The sequence below is a fragment of the Molothrus ater genome, chromosome Z (assembly GCF_012460135.2).
Source record: "Molothrus ater isolate BHLD 08-10-18 breed brown headed cowbird chromosome Z, BPBGC_Mater_1.1, whole genome shotgun sequence".
Classification (NCBI taxonomy): domain Eukaryota; kingdom Metazoa; phylum Chordata; class Aves; order Passeriformes; family Icteridae; genus Molothrus; species Molothrus ater.
In genome coordinates this window covers 29,250,098-29,272,722 of record NC_050511.2, presented here as the reverse complement: position 1 = coordinate 29,272,722, position 22,625 = coordinate 29,250,098, and the positions used below count along the sequence as shown (strand labels likewise).

Genomic DNA, 22,625 nt, shown 5'->3' with positions numbered 1-22,625 from the left:
GAAAATGTAGAAGTAAATAGAGATTATTTCCTTTCCTTTTAAAAGGAAAACATGGACAATACATTTTTTTTTGAGGAAATGAACAAAATAGTGACCTTTATTACGTGGAAAAGTCTTGACATGTCCTACACAAGAAAGGAAAATGAGTCATTGCTGTAGAATATTTGCAGACATTCTTCTAAAATGCAATATATCTCAAGAGACTTAAGGTTTTACAAGTCACAGATCGGACCCCAGCTAACACTACTTAAATTAATTTTTCTGGAGTGAATACACTTCCTTGCAGTGTGTGTTACTGTTGTTAATCATTTTATTGACTGAAGTTCATCCCTGAGCAGAGGATCTCTCCAATACCCATGGAGAGAAATTAAAACTTGTTCCTGCAAACACTTAAGCATCTGCTTATTTTTGCATGAGTAAGGAGCTCTTTTCAATTTTAGCAGGCTTGCTGATGTGTATAGACTTCAGTGTTCATAAATGTTTCATAGCATCACTGTTGAGAAAGACTGTGTTCCAAATATGCGGCACACTCATCCTGTACTAGCCCTCAGTGTAATTGTACATTTGCATTAAGTAAGCTGTTTCTTCTGCCGAAATACAAAAAAAAAGCCAGCTGCTTGATCACCTATTATGAAAAATAAAAATATGTTCCTATATTCCTTACTTTTGTCTCAGAGGAAACATTTTACTGATATGTAGACCAACAGGCAAAAGGTGCAATACCACTGAAAGCAGTGGAGCTGTAACTGATAAAACTAATACTGGTACTAGGCTGCAGACTTTGTTGCAGTGCTTCTGTGTAAGTTATTGCTTGAATAGAAACTGCATATTTAGGCTTTTTAATTTATAAATAAAATAAAAAATAATAAAGATTCAGGGAATCTGGCTTTTCTGTGAAAGATTGTCATTGAAAGATGTACCAAGAAAAGTGGGTTAGGAGGTCTGTAAAGAAGACAGGTACCTTGATACTGAAGACAGTGTCTGGCTTAAAATAAGGGAAAACAAAAAGAAATAAAATAAAAAAAACTAATTAAAAAAAATTCAAAAAGGAAAGTGATGGAAACACCAGTCTGCTCTAAAGCCAACAAAGAATTTCTAAGTGGTGGTTCCTCTGACTAGAGAGAGGGAGGGAATTGTTGAAATATGAGAAGAAGGGAAAGCAAAGACTGAAGAATGAGAAACAGAAACCATTATATGATTCACTGGAAGAACTTCATATGAAGTTGACATACAAAGGGCAAATTCAAAACCCTATCTCTTTAGCAGCGGAAGTCCTCAGGAAGACCTGAAATGATGTTTTAAAAATATTCTTACAAATGGAACAGAAAACTTTCCAGTAGCAGACAATTCTTCATTTATCTTAATTACATTTCATCTCTCAAGTACAATAAAGGTTGTACCCGCTGATTGTCCATTAGATACTTTATTTATTCAACAGTAGCATATGTAATTTACTTTTCTAAAAATATGCCTTTCCTCTGAAGCTTTCTTAAAATACACTTGTTTTATTTATTGTTATGTTTTTGGAAATACATGTCCTAAATTGCCTTAGAGCACAGTGACATTCCTTTGCTCAATATATTTAACACTTAGTTGGTCACTTGCATTCAATGCTTACTGAAGGAGCTAAATCATGGATAATTTATGTCTTTTACCCTGTCAGTAGAACTTCACTTTGACTATTCACATGTGAAAAATTATTCATTCATCTAAGAATTTTCAAAATTCTCCCTTTAGGTTAAAGAAAAGGAGGTATTTGGAGGGTTGACATTTTTGTCTCTTTTGCTGAAATTACTGAAGAAAGGAGCACCTAGAGTAAAAACCTCTCTTTTAGCTTTAAATGGGAAGTACTGTTTATTATACATCTTGCTACAAATCTCCTAGAAGTATTTGGTAAGAGGGTGGAAACTGCATTGAAATCCAGAGTCATGCTGACATGCTTCCTGAATAGATGATATACAAAAAAAAAAACAACAAACCAATCATTTACTTAGATGTGGTATTAACTTTTTTACTCTTCTCATCTCTACAAAGTCACAGTTTCCCCATTCCCAAAAGAGCTTTTTTCACTCTTGCAAACAATATTTTGTGAAGAGTAACTTTTACATGTTCTGTCTCTAAGGTCACTTCCCAGTGCCTTTTCATGAAATTAAAAAAAAAACAAACACAAATGACAAACAACAACAACAAAAAATTCCCAAGTATAAGAGAATAAAATATATCATAATAAATTGTTAGTACCAGTTTAGAATATTGTTCCCTTGGATGTCTTCAAAAATACAGTAAAAGTACTGTGGAGACATAAAATCAGATTATCTTCAGGATCTATGAACCAGAGCAAGAATCAGGGCCAGATTAAAATGAACAAACAGTGAAGCTGTTCTATCAAGCTTGGCCTGGCACAGACGCCTCCATCAAAAATGAAAGTACAAAGGGAAAAACAGAACAAAAAAACGTGTTGATTGTTGCAGTGTCTTCTCTTGGGCCCTGAGGCATCTGCTGCACAGAGAACAAATGCTTAGATTTGAATTACCTTCCTTCCATTTTTGTGTCTCCTGCTGTAGTCCTGTAAACTGAATTAAAATCAGCTTTAACCATATTTCTTCTGCTCATTCTTCTTTTTTGTGGGCACAATATGGGATAGATAAGTCAGCATGTTGTACATAGGATCTACCCTCTGTTTCCCAGCAATGGGCAAGGTTCCAGCACAAGGTCCAGGAGGATGACGTATACCTAAACCAGCCCATCCTCCATTCCTGTAAGATGGGAGAGTAGAGGTAGCCAGAGAAGGCAGGAAGATCTGATCGCCTTGTAGTGTACATAAAGAGGCCTTCTGCAAGAACACAACATCAGTTTCACTTCTCTCCACAGGCTTCAACATACACTAACCAGGTTCCTATCATATTACTTTAATTTTTTAATATTCTAATCTGGAATATGTGTGTGTTTGCCAAGGAAAACCATTAACTGCTGGTTTCTATGTAAATTACATGAAATAGATAAGTAGTTTAAAAAATTTGGGTTGCCTCAGAGGTATGTTCAGCAAAATCACTGTTAAAGTGACAGTTCTTCTCTCTACCCAGGTTCTTTTAAGACTGACTAAGATAACGATAAAAATTTTGGTAGAAAACTGAGGATGAGTAAATCCTCTGCTGTGGAAAACATAACCAAGGAAAGATTTCTTATTAACAGAAGACCCCGTCTGTGCTATTTGCGAACTCATTGCCCTAGTTTTGTGCATGGAGGGATAGGCCTCTGTCTGGCTTCCAATAAGGGTGTGGCTTCCTGTCAAAAACCACCGTAGTGGCATCATCTGCCATTGTTCCTTGTTTCCAGGTCCATTGTGAGCACTTTTGCATGTGAATCACTCTCTCTTTTGTATACTTCTTTTATTAATATGATTGTTGTTGCTTTTTGTTTTTTCTCACTGCTGTTTCTAGTAAACTATTCTTATCTCAACTAATGATCTTCACTTTTAGTGCTTCCAATCCTCAACTCCAAGCTGGAGGGGGAAATGGGAGGGAGAGGGGGAACAAGCAAGTGGTATCTAGTTTGGAAGAGTCTTGGTGGGGACATCAAATTGGGCAGCATCATCCCTAAACCATGACCCACACAAAAATCCTTTTCTATTTCTCCATCACAAATAATGTTTCTGTGGGTGTTTTTCAATTAATTAAGCCACAGAATATTAGTTTTAAAATCTTCAGGTAGAATTACAGAACACAAATTTAAGTTGAAGACATTCTGCCACTGCCTTGAACTTGACAAATCCTCTATCATTGTTAGATCCCTTGGAAGCAAATAGTTTTGCTTACTAGAAAAGTGCAGCACATTTTGAGAGGCAATTCCATTTGCGAGCTGCCTTTAGACCACTTAGAGGGAGTGTCTGTAAGTTTTTCATCACATTAGCTAAGTATTGAATTGGGTTCTTGTGTTTTCATTTTCTTAATTTGAAATTGAAAATATTTCTTGATTGCATTCAAAAATCTAAACATAGCGCATGATTCTATAAATACTATGTCTGTTTCTATTCCCACAATGAAAGTGAATATCTATTTCAGTCCACTGAAGAAGATTGAGTTTATTTTTTTATAAGTCATAATTTGCCTTTTGTATTATATGGATTTACTGTTATATAGAATGAAACCTAAGAAAGTATGTGTACTTTTTAATTGCATAGAAATCTTTTTCTATTAGAGATTAAGTACTCAATGTACAGAATGTTCTCTTCACTTGGATTCAAAATTAATAAAAAATAAACTTGCTTATGACAAATTTTAGTATAAATTCTCTAACTACATAATTTATTATTCATTTCACAAAGTTTTACTTTGCCTATTTGTTTTCCTTAGGTGAGGAACTCAGTGGACAGCAGAAAAATCTACAAAGGTTCAAAGTAAGATTTCACATCTACTCACTTTCTAAATCGTCATAGTCTTTTTCCTGTAAGGCCTACAAATTCTTTTGTTTTGGATTTCCTGTTATAAACCACAAATATCTTTCTAATTAGCAATTTTTATTAAATCTTGGAAAGTGTATCCTGTTTGAAATTCAAATTTTTCCTAGTCATAAAATAGAACATAATTATTGAATCAGTAGACTATGTATTAAATACATAGATACCTCCTAAGGTGTGAGAGTAAGATCATAGATCAGATTTTGCAGTTTTGGAAAAAAAGTCTGGTTGCTTCAGCATGATTGCTAAATTGTGCTATGAATTAAATGGAAATTTAGTAAATGCATTGAATGATTTACATTGCAACTAAAAAGGGTACTGTGCATTTCTAGCCTTCTGTTTTGTGTACTATCTCACACTGGCCTTTGTACCAGGAATAATACTTACCTATAAAGGCTGAGTAAGACTGGACAGCAATACACTGATTGTTGTAAATATTCTGCAAGGTATAGCTATATGAGAAAGGGGTGCCAAGCTTTTATTACTCTTTCTACCTACTTTGTATAAGGTAATATGTTTGATAGGTACATATGACCTGACCTCTCTTTTTAATGAGTAAGGTAGGGCATAAGCTGAAGTATGTCAGTCCCCAGTGATAAATGATTTATGACAAGTAAAATATCACAGAAAATTTGTGATTATTTTATATGTGTACAGGAAGTTTGGCAATTTATATTTCATTCTATAGACTATAAAATATATGTATGACAATGTAGGAAATATGGTGGTGTTGGTCACATTATAAAAGCTCAATTATTTCTGTAATCACGGGTAATCTTCAAGTTTCACACCTTAACCTATTAAATCTAAAACTGTGACAGAAAAGCTGAAAAAGCTAGCAGGAATAATACCACTTATGTACCTGGGATTATTAAGCTATTTAGAGAACAATTAATTATATGTGGGTAAATATAGAAGAATACTAAGATGATTCTGTGAATGAGTAATAGTCAGGTGAAATTCAGCATGCAGGAAACTTGAATTTATATGTCTTGAGAAAAGCAGTCCTAATATCACAAGCACTCATAATTTGAAAGTGATTATTTTTCATCCTGAGTTAGATAGCTCATTTTTAAAGTAAATAAAGCAACATGAAAAAGAGGGCAAGATGAGGAGTGTGATAAAAATGAAGGATCAAAAATAGTAAGTCAGTTAATGTGAGTAAGGACTACATATCTAACATGCTTTAATCTGGAAGAGACATAAAGTGAGGAAACCATAGAGAAGTTTATAGAAATAATGTCTGGGGTGTAAAAAGTAAAAGAAGAAACCAATCACTCATATTTTATTACAGTACTAAAACTGTAATAAAAAATAAAAAATAAAATTTTTCAAAGTCTGAAAAAATGGAAGTAAAGTTAAGAATAAATGCAGCTTGTAGAGAAAATCTGAAACTTCTTGCAGAAAGTTATTTGGGATTAAAAATATGCCATAGTCTCAAGGAAGAAAAATCCCATGAATATGTAAATACATCGATAATCCCTCTAGCTTCAAGAAACTCCCTAAGGAGCAGTCATGTGAATACATGCCTAAGGGTAGTAATACTATAAAATTGTACTGTTCTTACATTTCCCAAAATTTCCTTTATTAGCTCCTTGATACCCCAGGGGTGCTATTGCATTATAAATTTGACCATTATTGCTTTTATGCTACTGCTTATAGAATATGATACGCAACACAAAAATATAGGTAGAGAGTTAAATAAGTTACCAGACACACACCTTAACCTCTCTCTAGCCTCCCTGTTTTTATGGATTTTTTATGGTTTATTTCAGTCTCAGTCTTGTGTTAAATGACAGTGACAATACCAGAAGTCCAGAAAAAAACTTGTTGTTAGGTATGAAGTTCCAGCAGAATTCATCTCTGCTTAGGTAAATCATGTTGCATAATCCCAGCAAATACAAACTATGTTCTGTACCAGCCTCAGTGGAGGGAGATATTCTAAACCATAAGAGACTTAGTGAAATTAAGCCAGAATTTTCTTCTCAGATATTCCTCACTAAGATGTTTACAGACAATAATACTGAATGAAAAGAATTAAGGATAATAAGGAAAACTGAACCTACCAAGTAAGAAAGGTTGTTGTGCTTCTAGGAAAAAACTGGAATTTATGATTACGACAAGATAAAAATAAAGATAACAGATTAATGGGATCAGGCAATTCAACTAAGAAATACCTCCGTGCTCAAAATTCAACTGGTACTATGTTTAATAGAAAAATAATTATTTAAATTCTTCTCTTATGAATTGGGGTTTTTTTTTGAGCGGGAGACTCACATGTTTTTTCTTTTTTTTTTTTTTTTTTTTGCTTGGCTTGTTTTTTTTAATGTGGAAAGAAGTAAATATTAAAAAACATAGAATGAAAACAGTGGGTAACATGGGAGAAGCTTGGGAGAAGCTATTCTTCCCACAGTCATCAACACCTATCATTCTTTTTTATTTTTATTTTCCGTATTGGCATTAGCCAGATAAGTTTCTGTTCTTTCTGGCTTATATGTTGATAAGGGATTGATGGGCACACATATCACTATACTCCTGGACAGGCGCTGCCCAAGGTCTGCGTTTATCTGCAGAAGTGCTACTTAACAGCATCACCCTTGATCAGTACAAGGTATTATTTTAAAATATTCCCTCTATCTCTCTGTCTTTTACGTTTCAAGCCAGAAAGAAATAACAGAGACAAAGACTGAAACAGGGTGTCTAGAGCTAATTGACTAGCATATTTAAAGTGGGTTGTGGTTGCTTAGAAACATTTATAGACTGTAACTGAAGCTTCATTATTAAACAGTCTGCAGGGCAATGTAGGACAACATGTTTTTACAAGAGCAAGATCCACAGAGAAAGATGGTTTGTAGCTTAATATTGAAAGGAAACATATTTACAAATATTTTTTTTTACATTTCATTTTTAAGTCCAATTAAACAACATTATTGAAAAAAATTTAACAACACTTATGTCAGTGCAGTAAACTTAAATTCAGTGTCATGACAACTTACTATTTATTCTTCAAGACCCTCTGTTAATTCCAGAAGTAGCTATTTCTACGTGGCTCCCCTTGAGAGTAGGCATTTATTTATTACAGTAGAGTGCATATTGTATAGGAAGAATCGGATTTTGAAGATCAAAGGACAATGAGATGTGTAAAGTGCAGCAATCTTTGATTACACAGATATATTGTGTAACAATGTTATAACAGAAACCTGGAAGGGAGGGCATACTCAAAGTCTGAACTCTGTAGAAGGGAAGGCAAACCATATATCCTACAAACATATTGGTATTTCCAAGGCAGAAGTCTTATGAAAAGTATATAAAATAATCTATAACCAACTATATTTGTCAGTTGAAATCTCATTAGCTAATTATTTATTTCAAAAAGATCCATAAATAATGCTTATGGAGTCATTTGTTTTGGGATCCTTCATGACAAAAAAATGTTCAGTCTTTCGAAAGCACGTTTTAAATTTCTTCACAAAGCATTAGTGAAATTTCAGGGAATTTTTATTCCCAGGTAACGCATTTTCATTTTCCTGCTACACATGAAGCCTTTCATACTTCTGTTGCAGCCATGAAGTCACTTAAAACATTGAGTCATGTATCTTATAAAAACTGACAGGTTTCTAGGAAATTTTTGTCTTTCCTGAATCCAAGCAAAATTACTATGCAAATAGTATGGTGAGAGGAATTCTATCCTATCTGGTTGAAATCTAGATTTAGACTTCATTGAAGTTTAGTCAATAAAAACTATAAATCATAAGAACACTATAGGAAGTCTGGCCTGTGCATGAATTAGCAAACAAAGATAGTTGTTTAAGTGGGATTTTTTATTTTTTTTACTATGCATTGAATTATTTCTACTTACAAAAGTTCTAATTGTTCCAGAACAAAATAGTATCTATTAACATACACACAACTCTATATATATATATATATATATATATATAAAGGTAAAAGGAATGAATAGTAAAAAAGCACCATTTAATGAATCAGAAGTTTCAGTGTTTAAAACATATGTTACTAGGGTGTCACAGTAAATATGATTCTTCCAGCTTTCTTAGTTATCTATCTTGTGAAGACGTTAGAAATGATGTAAAATATTTAGTAGGTTACTGATCAAGACTAATCTCTTCTGGTTACTTCTTGAGTTAAGATTGTGTAGAATTAATTAGATTTCTGAGCCCTGTAGACTTCTAGTTCAAACTTACCTTTACCAACACTATTTAGCCATAAAATGACTGATGAAACTCTCATCATATGAAACTCTGCCCCATGCATAATAAAATGCTGTCCCCTATATAAAGTGAAACACTGAAAATTGGAATTGAAAAGATCATCCAATCTTTCTATTAAATTAAATCATTCTTTTTTGCCAAGTTATATCAACAATATTCAGAAGAAAACTATATTATTCAATACTGTAGTACATCCTTAACAAATATTAATAAAATAAATAACAAAGCAAGGTTTATCTTATTTCATGCAGATTAAATATTTTTTTCATTTTATACATTAATGAAAAGCCATTAAGTGAAACCATTATTGGAAAAGATATATTCAGGAGCTCTATTTAGAATATTTTCAGCTTAAAAGCTCTTACACCTCAGGACAGTGATAAAGGAAATGGGCGTGACTTTTTCAACCCCAATGAGTCATAAGGGATCTTTTTGGCTTGGAAAAAAGTTAATATTTTTGAGAATAGGTAAGTGGTTGTTGCAACTCACTGAGACATAAACCTGTCATCAAATATTTAAGAAGGCAGAATCAAACTTATAATTTGATATAATTTACTTACTACTTTCACACTCAAATCTACATTAAAGAAGCTCATAGATAAAATGGATAATATTTATTAGAGAAATTATTAGGCTCCCAAGATTACAGAACTGGGCTATCTAACAGCTACCAAAGAGAAAAATCTCTTCAAGTAGCTTCTGTAATTTTATACCTACCATGTGTTCATGAAGTAGCAAGAGCTATATAGGGGATTTTTTTTGCATATAAGGATAACATTTGATGATGACCTAAAAAATTGTGGAATGATGAGTAATGACTTTTTCCCAGACAGACAATTTTTTTATTCTAATTCTATTGGATCAGAGGGAACAACTTATTATAGGTGTTACTAAAAAAAAAGAAAACAATAGTTGGGAATGCCAAGAAAGGATATATTTCCAGTTCAGATAAAAATATTTGTAAGAGTTTTCAAGTGAATTACCTTTACATATAAAAACAGTACAAACATTTCTGTATAAAATAAGTTGGAATTATGAACCTTTTAAAAGAATTCTTACACTGTTGTGTGTAATTTGAACTAACTTTACTATCCTAGAATGAAATTACAAAAGCTTTTCACCGATTGCTAGAATAAGAGGAACCAAAATATCATTATTGCTTTAAAATATAACAGTAAAATTTTGTAAACATGAAAGGTCACAATAGTTTATTCCCTCTGTCATCAGCTAGATTGTTAATGGAAATCCAGTATTTAAAAAGGCTCTCTGAAATGTACCACCATCCTACAGAAAGGATGTTGTCTCTTTTCTTGAAATTCACAGGAGGCTGTTTTATCTCTTAGAAACTGAGGAGGAAATTACTTCAGACTCATACATTAAAAAGGAATGTCTTATGATTTATCATGCTCAACATTCGTTGGTAAAGACCACTAAGTCAATTGAAATACAAATAAGTACACAAGAATAAAAACAAACTGCAAGTTTTGTGCTTTCCTCTGTTATTGATTAGCCCGTTAAGGCATACTCCCTGTAGTGTAGCATGCAATCATTTACTTAACCCCTTTTCATGTCTAATCTGCACAAAGGCACCAGGAACTTGTGTCTTCAGCCATTTTAACTCTCATTACTACATTCTGAATATATGACCACACAGCCAAGGAAGAGACTGTGCTCCTGGCCCACATTTAAATTCAGTGTGAATCCTTCCTCCTTGCATAGAAGTAGCACTGAATTCACAGTGGGATGAGAATTTCCCTACTTTTCCTTCAAGTAGGAACGTGTAACTTTTATTGTAGTGAATATCAGGATTTGAGTTCTATCATATATTAACTGCCTAAAAGCACTAAAGTAGACCTGGAGATACTTTAACTGAGGGCGAATTGAATTCATGCTCCATTTAAGGACTGCTTCAGCACTGATGGTGTAATGAAAAAACAAAATACACAGTTTCCAGTGGTTTGAAATAAACTGACATGTTCCCTTTTTGTTTACATGAGGCAAAATTAGCTGAAGCTGTGAATCTAAACATGTTTGGGACTGATTCCATACCAGTTTTATTAAACCTGTCATTAATTTAAAATTTTCTTTTTTTTGGATGGATTAAACTTGTAAGGACTAAAAGCCAAATTATGGTCTAGACACCAGCAATTAGTGTTGCAAGTCCTGTTCTCTTGCTGTGGGCACTGTGCATCTTAATAACATGCCTAAAGTTTTAGTTTATTGTTCCCCCTAGTTGGATGCTGCTATTGGATTATTTTTTTATCCTGCTGTAATCACATACATTAGTTCATCTGACTTTTTCTCAGCTACCAAACCAATAATTATTAGACTGCTTAATAATATATTTAGTGCTGATTTCACTATTTATTCATGCAGATTTCTATTCTTTTTTTCTTCCTGTAACCATTTTGTCCCAGTTTTGTAGGAGATAAAATGTTCACTGAAGCACAATACAAGAGCAGTACATTCAAGAGCAGTTCATCACTAAATATTTCTTCATAACAATTTAACAGTGTCTGCTTGATGTAGGAGAGAAGAATTGCCAACCCTACAATATGAAACCAAGCAACAAGAGAAGAAGACCTATTCACCCTTTTTAGGGTCTTATATTTTTTCTGGACAAAAAAAAATGGCACCTAATTAATTGAAGAAAAGGGCAGGGATTTATGTATGATTTATGTAGAGTGTATTCTGAAATCCCGTAAACATGAAAAGGTTAATGTTGCTGGTATGGATCAGGTTAAATGTTTTCAAAAGGAGCTAGGAAGTACTTAAACAACAAAAAGTGCCTTCTAAAGATTCAAATCTAAGCATTACATTCTGATTTTTCACTCTGAATGTGCGAAAAATTGTGTAAAGTGCTCCTATGGAGCACCAGTTAATTTTTACTGAAAAAAATTTCACTATAGGATCAACTACTGGGAAAACCAACGCTCCATTTCACTTCATGAATCTCTATCCATAAATTCTATCTCTAAACATGTTTTGGAATATTTTAGTGCAAGATAGATGAAACATGTTCCTTTCTCTGGACTAGGATTAGTTATCCTCTAAAGTATGTAACTCAGATAAACCAGCAATTCCTTCAAAGTGCAATTTTCTGCTAAGATTTTTTGTCCATTATGACATAAACATGTGGACTAAAAAAAGGAAGTAGATTAAAGAGTCAAAGAGTCTTTAACATATACAGGAAAATGGAGAAATTCTCTCTCTTCAATAAGACTAAAAGGTAATAGCTTATTAAACTAATTAAAATAAAGGCTGAGACATCAATAAATCCTTTACATACATACTGAATAAATGTACTATTTATAAATGCATTTAGAGGATCAACACCACTCAGAAAAATACAATTGGCAAGATATAATCTTGATATAAAAGGAAGCAGAGATTAACGATCAAAATCGAACAAAGAACAAAAATTAGTGGGTATTTTCTTTAGTGTCTGTGGTTTTCTTTTTAATGGTCAGAAGTGTAAATAGTGAAGGGAAGGAACCAAAACAGTTTCAAGATGGATTTCAATAAAACTTGCTGGTGTGAAACTTCAGGAATTGGGTTTGTTTGGCTTCAGAGGGGCCAAAAAGGAGGACAGCTGGTTTTCTCACGTCTAGCATTATTTCAGAATCAATTAGCTAGAATCTTATGTGCTATGCTGTGTTGATCTCATGCTCTTTGTTTTAACTTCTTGCGAGGAGAGATCAGAAATACACTAACCTCTTCATCCCTTGTGCTGCACAGCTTGGCTTTGAGGCTCAGGTGTATTAGTCTTTTAGTGAATCAATGAGGAACAATCAAAGCAGCAGTGATTTCATGACATCATGGTTGTTCTCCTGGTGCCACTCAGGACCACATCCTGTTTAGCATTACTGTTGGGAATGCTGCCTGAAACTGAATTATGAGCCACAGGGGAAAAAAATGTTGACCAGATTTAATGCACATTTACAAGCAGCTTCTTCTGTCATTACCTATGCCTTCCCTTTCTTCCCTTTTTCCTGTTAACTTCTTTTTAATTACACTATTTCAGAACATATACAGAAAGAGATGGACATGTCCATATCACTGGAAACATGTAGTTCTTCCATTAATGGCAGTAAGACTAATTTTTTTCTTCTGATGCAGATAGAATTTCTTTTTACTTGGTTTCTGTGACTAATTTTAAAATGCAGATTTTTATGTATTGATCTCCAAAGGACAGTGGTCAGGTATTAGGTCCGTTATATGTGACTTGTTTTAGCCTCAAAATTAGCAAGACAGTATCATTCCCAATTCTAATCTCTGACTCTCATTATGATTTTACATTTTAGCTAAAAGCTTTCTATTTACAGGAAAGTGAATGTCCATGAAAAACAAAGGAACAATTCACATATATGATTAGAAGAAAGGCAGTCACTCATTTTTTTAATAAAAGCATGACCCTCAGTTCCTAAACAATCACAACCTTAATATTAGCAACAGAAGAGCCATACAAGCTTAGTATGGTTATCATCCACACACAATTTGGAGTACTACATCTACAATAGTATTACACCATAAATTATGCATGTCTTCCTGTCATATGGAATACTTCCTGTGCTCTAACCTCCTCTAATTATTGATGTTAGTATGTCAGAAGACTTCCCTGAAGTTAAAGAAATACTGTACTGTTTGCATCGATCATTAAAAGACTGATTAAATGTGTCTGAGAGCAATGTGTGTGCCTAATTACAATTACATACATAAGTACTAAACTGAGTGGACCAAGCTTGCTTGCTTTTGTTTAATTCAATCTGGATCTCTAATAGATTTTCTGTAAAATATCTTCCATAAAAGAAGTGTCCAATTCTTTAAGCTTTTTCCCCATATCCTGATTTTTTTTAAAAGCATTTACCTGCAACAATTTTATCTAATAGGGAATTCAGACCTTCTAGATTCACAGCAAACCTAACATTAGTGCAAGGGTTTCAGGAAAGAACTTGAAGGATTACTTCATGTTCAATGTCTCAATTCCATGACAGGTATTACACTTCACATACAACATATAATTTTAGGAAAAAGGATATAGGATGGTGGTAAAACCAGTTCTTTAAACTTAGTTACAGATGCTGAACCTTAAATGTATGCCAGTGTTGATATGAATGAATAAAAACTTTGGATGCCAGGTTATGATTATGAAACACACTTCTTTCTTGAAAGAGGTAATTACTCATCTTCAAATAAATGCGCAATTATTTTGCAGTGAAGCCCCCTCAAAAATGGTGGCATGTTTACCGTGCCCAGAGGGTCACAGTGTCAGAGATACCTGTACTGGCAGAAGCATCCATCACAGGGCACAGTGCAGAGACACACTGGTGAACTTGCTTGGCTATGGAAGCAGAATAGCATGTTCAGGCAGGATTGCCCCTGAGCTACTCAGCTCTGAAAAGTGCCAGCGCTTTTTAGCTTACAGGCTGTGCCTTGCTAGCAGAGGCACACTGTTTCTAGATGAGAGCTGGCTTCTGTGCACCTCCTGTGCTCCCTGGTGCTGCTATGGCCGCATTTGGACGGGTGAAGCAGATGCAGGTGTCATGATTGCTACAGTGTGAGCAGCTCATTTCTTAGAGTAGCAAAGGTTCCTTGTCCAAGTGCTTAATAAATGCTGCACCACAGCAGAAATTATATCTCAACATTGCATTACAATTGATAATTATAATTTGGTACATATGCCAAATTAAATAAGCATTGAAATTGGAATAGTCTTAAGTGATGTATAACTAATTTTTGGGTTTGAGTTTTTTCCACGTGTCCAAACAGTTAAACAGTTTGTAGAACTAGATGGAATTTTAAAATTGCATAGCATTTGCTCATTCATATGTATGTGAATGATATTTCCTGCCTAAACACTGTATTTTTAAAATTATAACTTCATTTAAAAAATATTTTCAGAATTACAGTCTTTATCATATATTTTTTTTTAATTTGGTAATCCATATCAGCATAGTGTCTCATAACTGTGCTGCAGAAAACAATTTCATCTCCTAAAGGAATTGCTTCTCTGATTATTCAGTACTAACTATTCTTAATTTTCAGGTACATATATTCCATTTTAGAGTATGTCAGCATGCTATTTATTCTTAGGAGTACATATAATTGTCTTATTGCTGCTACTATTTCAAAATACTTCATGAAACACAAGAAGTTAGCACATTTTGAAGATTAAATATAAAATACATCCAAGAATTTTTTTTCCCAAGCTAAGTTAGGAACTCTTCTTCAAAGCATGTTTTTAAAAGAGAAATTCAAGCAGTATGTTGAGAAATATCTGAACGTCTTATATTTGAAAGCAGAAAGTCAAGATATGACTAGAGTCTGCTGAGCTCCAGGAAGTAATTTTCTGATTTCCTCAAAAATATTCCCAGATTTTCCTAATAATATTTTTATTAACAATTACCTGATAGAGTATACATAATGAATTTTTTTGTTTTGTTTAGAAATTAGGAGTGGGATATTTCTTAAACAGCTTTTGCTTGTAAGATTAGCTTGTTGTGGCAGAACTGTCTTGAGACAGCAAGTGAGGGAGGAGGAGAAAAATATGGGTTTCTATATCTTCCATTGCATTTACTTAGACAGCTGATAGAACTACCAGAACACTTTTCAATATTGTCTTTTATGTGATGAACATCCCAATACTCAGTCTTCCAATTATCTCTGTGGGAATCAGAAGGTAGTAAGAAGCTTCAAGTCTACATTCATGGCCTGTTAAATACATGTGCATGCATGTGTGTGTGTGTGTGTATGTGTGTGTGTGTGTGTGTGCATATTGTGACCTATTGTTTCTTTATACTGGCAATAGGTACAGATGATTTTGGTTGTTGTTGTTGCTTCCTAATCTTTTCTGTTTCAAAATCAATGCCAAGGGGAAAGTGTGGTTCATATTGGATACTCAGATTTCATTTTAGGCTTGAACTTTAGCTCCACTCTCCAGCTGGCCTTTAAAGGGCAAGATAAATACCCAAAAAGTGAAAAATGATGCATTTGTATTCTTTTAAAACAAACAGAATTACATGTTCTTAAAACCAAAGGTCATTTCTCTTTCTAACAGTCTTTTAGCTTTTCTACTTTAGCTTCCCTCAAAAATCAAGGAGTTATATTTCATTAGTTATTCTTTCATTAGAGCCAATAATGTTCTGAGCCTTTATGTAGTACATACATTATTAAGACATTGAATTGTTTTCTGTAATTTTTCTGGGATTGACAAAGTGAAAAACTTGCAGAATGAATAATTTTATGGCAATTTAAAACAAAGTTAATGCATTAAAACCAGTGGAACATGATGTTTTCTTTAAACCAACAACTTTTTTTCTAATGAATGACATGTTCTTCTCACATTTTTCTTCCAAGTTCCTTTCAATGAGAAAAAATGAGAAAGAAAAAAACCCCACCAACAGCAAGGCTTTAGCATGGTATAAACTACAGCAAATTCAAAAGAATCAGCTGCTATTGTGAGTATGGGCTTATTCCTATATTCAGTCAGCCCCACATGTTCTAAATCCTACCACAGAGTCATAGCAAAGCTTAGGGTTGAAAAGACTTCTGTGATCATTATTTCAACCAATAATCTAGCACTGCCAACACCACCATTAAAACATACCCATAAGTGTTACATCTACATATATTTTAAGTATTTTGAGGGATGGAGACTCAACTAGTCTCCTGAGCATCCTGTTCCAATGTTTGACAATCCTTTTTGTGAAGAAATTTTTCCTAATATGTATCTAATCTAAAGCTCCTCTGACACAACTTGAGGCCATTTTCTCTTCTTCTATCACTCGTTTCTTGTGAGGTAAGACTGACCTCCTCCTCACTACAACCTCCTTTGAGGTAGATGTGAAGAGCAATAAGGGTATTCTTTTCTCCAGGCTAAATCACTCCTCACTTACTCCTCACAGAACTTTATTAGAGCCAATAATGTTCTGAGCCTTTACGTAGTACACTAGCTTCATTGCCCTTCTCTGGACGTGGTCCAGAAATGCAGTGTTTTTCTTGTGGTGAGAAAATGGGATGCAGCACTTGAGGTGCAGCCTCACCATTGCCAAGCACAAAGTGACAATCACCACCCTGGTCCTGCTGGCCACAATATTCCTAGTACAAACTAGGATGCCGTTGGTCCTCCTTCCCAGCTGGGCATAAACTGGCTCAGGTTCAGCCATGGGTGATAAACATGCTCCGGTCTTTTTCCACTCAGCACGTTTCCAGCCACTCTGCCCCCAACCTCCTGGGATTGTTGTGGCCCAGCAGCAGAACCCAGCACTTGGTCTTGATGAATGTATTGAACATGGTTCCTTTCAAGATCACTGAAGGAGACCTGGTTACCCAGGACACAGAGGCCAAGGCACTCAACACCTTTTTTACCACAGTCTTCACCAGCAAGTGCTCCAGCCACACCACCCATATGTGGAAGGTGAAAGGAGGGGACTAGGGGAATGAAGAACCATCCACTGTAGGAGAAGACTGGGCTGGGAGACTGTTTAAGGAATCTGAAGTTGCAAAGTTCATGAGACCTAAGGAGATACATCTATGACTCCAGAGGGAACTGGTTGAGGAAGTGGCTATGCCACTGTGCCATCATATTTGAGAAGTCTTGGCATTGCAGTGAAATTCCCACTGACTGGAAAAGGAGAAATATAATACCCATTTTTAAAAAGGAAAATAAGGAAGACCCATGAAACTAGAGGCCAGTCTGTCTCATCTCAGTGTCGGGCAAGATCACAGAGGAGATCCTTTGGGAGACTATGCTAAGACACAAGAAAAACAAGGAGATGACTGAGGCAAGATATCTTCACAAGGCAAATCATAACTGACAAATTTGGTGGCCTTCTATGGCCACCATTTCTTACAGCAGTGGTGGACAGAGGTGTAACAAAAGCCATCTACCTGAAGAGTACAAATCATTACAGTGTTCCATGTCTCAACCTTGTCTCTAAATGGGAGAGACATGGACTTGACAGATGGACCACTCAGGGGATAAAAAAATTGGTTGAATGATCACATTTGAAGAGTTTTAGTCAATGACTGATATCCAGTTGGTGAGTCCTCAGGGGTCTATATTGAGACCAGCACTTTTTAACATCTTTCGTGCAACATGGACAATGGAATTCAGTGCATCCTCAGCAAGTTTGCTGATGACACAAAGCTGTTTGGTGAGGTCAACACCAAGGGCCAGGTTGCCATCTTTGACAGGACCTTGACAGGATTGAGAGATGGGCCTGTGTGACCCTCAGAAGTTCAGCAAGGACAAGGTGCTGCACCTCCATCAAGGAAATCCCAAGCACAAGTACAGACTGGGCAGAAAATGGATAGAGCAGCCCTGAGAAGAAGGACTTGAGGGTATTTGTTGACAAGGAGCTCAACATGAGCCAACAGTGTGTACTCACATCCCAGAAAGCCAAGAGCCAAGAACCATGACAAGCAAACTGAGAGTGGTGATTCTACCTTTCTGCACTGCTTTTGTGAGATCCTTCTAGGAGTATTGTGTCCAGCTCTGGGGCCCCCAACACAAGGAAAACATTACCTGTTGGAACAAGTCCAGAAGAGAGGTACTAATTTGACCACAAAGCTGGAACACCTCTTCTAAGAAGAAAGGTTGAGAGAGTTGGGGCAATTTAGCCTGGAGAAGAAAAGGCTTTGGGGACAACTTTAGAAGCTTTCCACTACCTAAAGGGGGTTTATGAGAAAAGTGGAGAGAACCTTCCAAAAGAGCTTGTAGTCACAAGACAAGGGGGAATGGCCTCAAGCTGAAGGAGAGTAGTTTCAGCTTAGAGCATAAGAAAAAATTCTTTACTGTGAGGATGGAAAGGAAACTGAAACAGGGTTGCCTAGAGAGGTTGTGGACTCTCTCTCCCTGGAGGTGCTCAAGACCAGGCTGGATGGGGCTTTGAGCAAGCCGGTCTAGTGGAAGCTGTCCCTGCCCATTGCAGAAGTCTTAGAACCACATGATCTGTGAGATCGCTTCTAACCATAACCTTTCTCTGAGTCTATGATTCTAAACTTCATTCAACTGACCATGGTTCCTTGATGCAGCCTTTTCAGATTCCTACAGATTCCTTCAGCCTGAAATCCTTCAGGATTTCAGAATCCTTCAGATTCTTTTTCAGTCTATATACCTGTACAACCCCCAGCAGATCAGTATTTCTAATCAGCTTGGTATCACCTGCAAACTGACTGAGGGGTCACTAAAGCCCCTTGCCCAAATGATCAGTAAATTAAGACACTAAACTGGACTAAGCTGGTACTGAGCTCTGGGGAACACTAATGGTGACCAGCTACCCATTGTATTCACTACTACTCTCTAAGCCAGTAATCAAGTCAATTTTTACCCACTAGATTACACCAGTCCAAACTATATGCAACCAATCTTTTTCCAGAAGAATGTTGTAGGAAAGAGTGTCAAAGGCTTCACTAAATTCCTGACAGACCACATCCACAGCCTTTCCCTCATCCTCAGGGTGGGTCACCCTGTCTCAAAAGGAGATCATGTTGATCAAGCAGGACCTGCTGATCTGAAATCCCTGCTAGCTGGTCCTGATCCTCTTTTTTTCCTGCATGTGTCGCCTGATGGCACTAAAGATGATCTGTTCCATGATCTTACCTGTCACTGAATGAGGTCAGACTGACAAGCCTGCAGTTCCCTGCATCCTCCTTCTGGTCCTTTATGTAGATGGGCATAATATTTGCTAACTTCCTGTCAACCGGCACCATCTCAATTAGCTGGAACTTCTTCCCTGCATCTATTCACACATGCCCAATACACCCCGCAGGACTGTAGCATGTTTCACAGAAACAAATTGCACAGAATGTGTCCCAGACTTCAAAAGCTTTTACTGTCTAGATAAAAAGAGAAAATAAAAATGGCCATTTTGGAGTTATCAGTTTCAGCTGAAGCTGTACTTAGGGATCTTGGAAGAAGCTGAAGGAGTAACAGTGATCACCTTGAGTCCTTTAATCCTGCTGCTTCTTTTCTTCTGTAGACTATTATTTCTGTACAACATCTCACTGTGCCCTGGAGAGGTTTTCATCACTTCTCATTTCCCACTGTCCCTTTTCCACTGGTTTCATTCCTAGAGGGAGTTTATTCAAACACCTCCATTCCAGAAATCTTTGAAAGGGATACATAGTGGTTCTTATTTTAACTAAATAATTTGGTGGATTTCTACCTTAAATACAGAGATTTTAGGTGTTTCATATCAAATTGTGCATACTCATGCTTTTTAAGTACAGAGGCTTTAATTTATGTGTTCAAAATTCCTGTCAAACTAGGTCCCCGTCTACATTATAGCTATTTTGGTCCAGAATCTCCTGCTCCAAACGTAGATAAAATGCAAACTCCCTGGAGAAGAGGAAAGCAGAGAAAAGGAAAACTTTTATTACTAAAATAGTAAACCCAAAACTTAAAGATTTCATTCCTTTCTGCTAAACTTTGGAAAGGAAAAGAGGATTCTCTGTGCAACACAGAACTTTAGTATTTTGTTCTTTATCCCACTCCTCTAAACAGTGACACAAATAGTAATAGTCAAAATACTCTTACAGCAGAAGGGTTATCCAACAATACCTTTGGTTCTGTGTTTATATCTGTCATCATATTAATTGTACTTTAAATATTGCACATTTTTCTTCATCATGAAGTGCTGCCCCGTGCCGCTATAAAAGAGCTGGTCAGAGAGGATTTTTCTGACAGATTTCTCAGATGAAAATGAAGCACAAATGCAACAATATCGTATCTGAAAACTGTTTATTGATAAAGGGAAAGTGTTCCTACCCAAGTGCGATAGACAAGAGATCACAGAGGGAAAAAGAGAAAGAGAAGCAGAAGGCAGGGGAAGCGCTACCGCAGGAACCTGGCGCTCTGTCAGCATCAGCACACGGCGCGTCTGCGTGCTCCCATGGCGCCTGGGCGCGATTTCCAAGGAGCAGCAGGCTGCGTGTCCCTGCTGTTCCGAGCCACAGGCTGCCATGGCCACGGGCATGCCCGTGGAGCGCCGTGGGCGGCCTGTCAGGGTCAGGGCAGGGCTGCTGCTGCGGGCAGGGTGCCGCGGGTCGTGCCGCAGGCCCTGAGGAGCGCCGCGGTGGCTGCGGCTGGGGGCAGACAGAGCCCGCTCCGTGAGGGGCAACAGCGGAGCACAGATCGTCACAGGCCGAATGGCCGGGCACGAAGGGTGCGGACAGCGAGGCAGGACCGCAGAGAGGAGAAGGCGAGCCGGGGAGAGGGGCTGAGCTAACCCAAAGACGAGCCCCTGGTCCCCCGGGGAGAGGGGCTGAGCTAACCCAAAGACGAGGCCCTGGTCCCACCAAGAAACCCAGAGAAAAGGGTGCCCGTTGTGCCGCAGTTAGCTGCGTTTGTGTGCCAAGGCTCCTCCCATAGCCCGATTTCCCGGGCATCGGGACATCTGCCCCACCGGCAGGTGTGAGGGGGGTGCCTGCAGTCCGATGAAGGAGGCTTTCTCTGCCCTGATGGGCTGCCAGGCGAAGCCTCCCTGGGGACAGGGCTCCCAGCTCGGGTACAGCCCACATAGGAATCCTTCAACATGACTTATGTGGAGGCATACATAAAAATCAGATTTATGGTCCCTCTCACGTGCACAAATAAAAAAATTTTAAAAAAACTCACACCATATTTCTCTCATTAACTATCAGCAATTATATTAAAGCTGAGATTTGTAGAAAATACTTCCACCATAGTCATGTTAATCCCAATTACCCTTTCAATGAGGAAAGAAAGCAAGGGCGTAAATTATCTCCAGAACATTTGTTTACCTTCCTGGATTTGATATTTACAGACATATTGCAATATGACAATATGGGGAAGTTAATGGTTCTATTTCCCTCCTTGTAAATACTATTAAAATAGATCAGAGGCTCAGCTAGGGAGATCCAAGAATGGAATAAAAATATACAGCATTACTGATGCTAACACACTGTTATGAGGTGTTTTGCTCCCCAAATGCCATTTAATTACAATAGAAAAAAAGTGCTTGAACAAGCTGTTAATCAGGCCCATAAGGGTACATTTTCAGAAGCATTTTACGGTTTAGACATCATACATAGTCTTTTTTTCTATTTTTTCTTGCAGATAAAGATCAAGGAAACAACTGGAAAACCAAAATATTGCTATGAAATAATATAATTTCCTGTCATGCTGCCATTGTTTAGAAATAGTTCATTTTCTTTTGCAATTTTTTTTCAACATATGCCAATCACTTATACCAGTAGCATTTCTGACTGAGAGTTGATTGCTGTCATTAGTTGTGTTCAGCAATTCTGAATCATGCGGGCATAATGGCAGGCATCTGGAGAGCTTGAAGTAGGAATTTACTAGCAAGGTCTGAGCAGGTTTCTGACCTACCAGTGATCTGTATAAACACCTGGTAAAGATTCATTTCAGAGTCTTCTCCTTCTCCAGCAATATTGTTACTGGTTAGAGGCATTCTCTGAGTGAAAATCTCTGAGACCTAGGACCAGAATGCCCTCATGTCAATTGTACTGTGACATGAGATACAAGTGATCAGACAAGAGCATTGCTACTCTAAACAGTGTAAAAGACAGTTTTGAATAAATACCAGGAGACAAAACTGCATGTACTCTGTGGATAAAAAAATGATATATTTGATGAACTCTTAAAATCCATTTTCAATACCTTGCGTTCTCTATTCTGGAATTCTTTATTGCTGGTGGTTTATTCTAAAGATCCACAGCTGCTACTCTGGCATTCTGTTATAAAGAAGGGTCAGGTACATAAATATTTAAGAAATATTTATTTTAGGGGAAAAAACTGCCTTTTCAGTGAGGTAAAGAGATTTGAAAGGAAGTCAGAATTCATTTTATTGCTTGATAATGATTGGTTATATAGTACAAAGTATATAATAATCGAGTTGGTGTTTTTCATAAAGAAAAATGTATTAGCATCCTGAGCTGATGTGGGAAAAGGAGAG

The 22,625-nt window shown here is 36.5% G+C and overlaps 1 protein-coding gene across 7 annotated transcripts in view; it reads left to right on the top strand.

Moving 5' to 3' along the window:
• Positions 1–22,625, top strand: part of PTPRD (protein tyrosine phosphatase receptor type D) — a 1,172,279-nt gene that overhangs the window by 719,718 nt on the left and 429,936 nt on the right. For all 7 annotated transcript variants that reach the window (XM_054517855.1, XM_036402900.2, XM_036402899.2 and 4 more), the window contains one exon: positions 4,353–4,396. The gene's annotated coding sequence lies outside the window, so the exon portion shown is untranslated. The remainder of the gene's footprint in view (positions 1–4,352; positions 4,397–22,625) is intronic.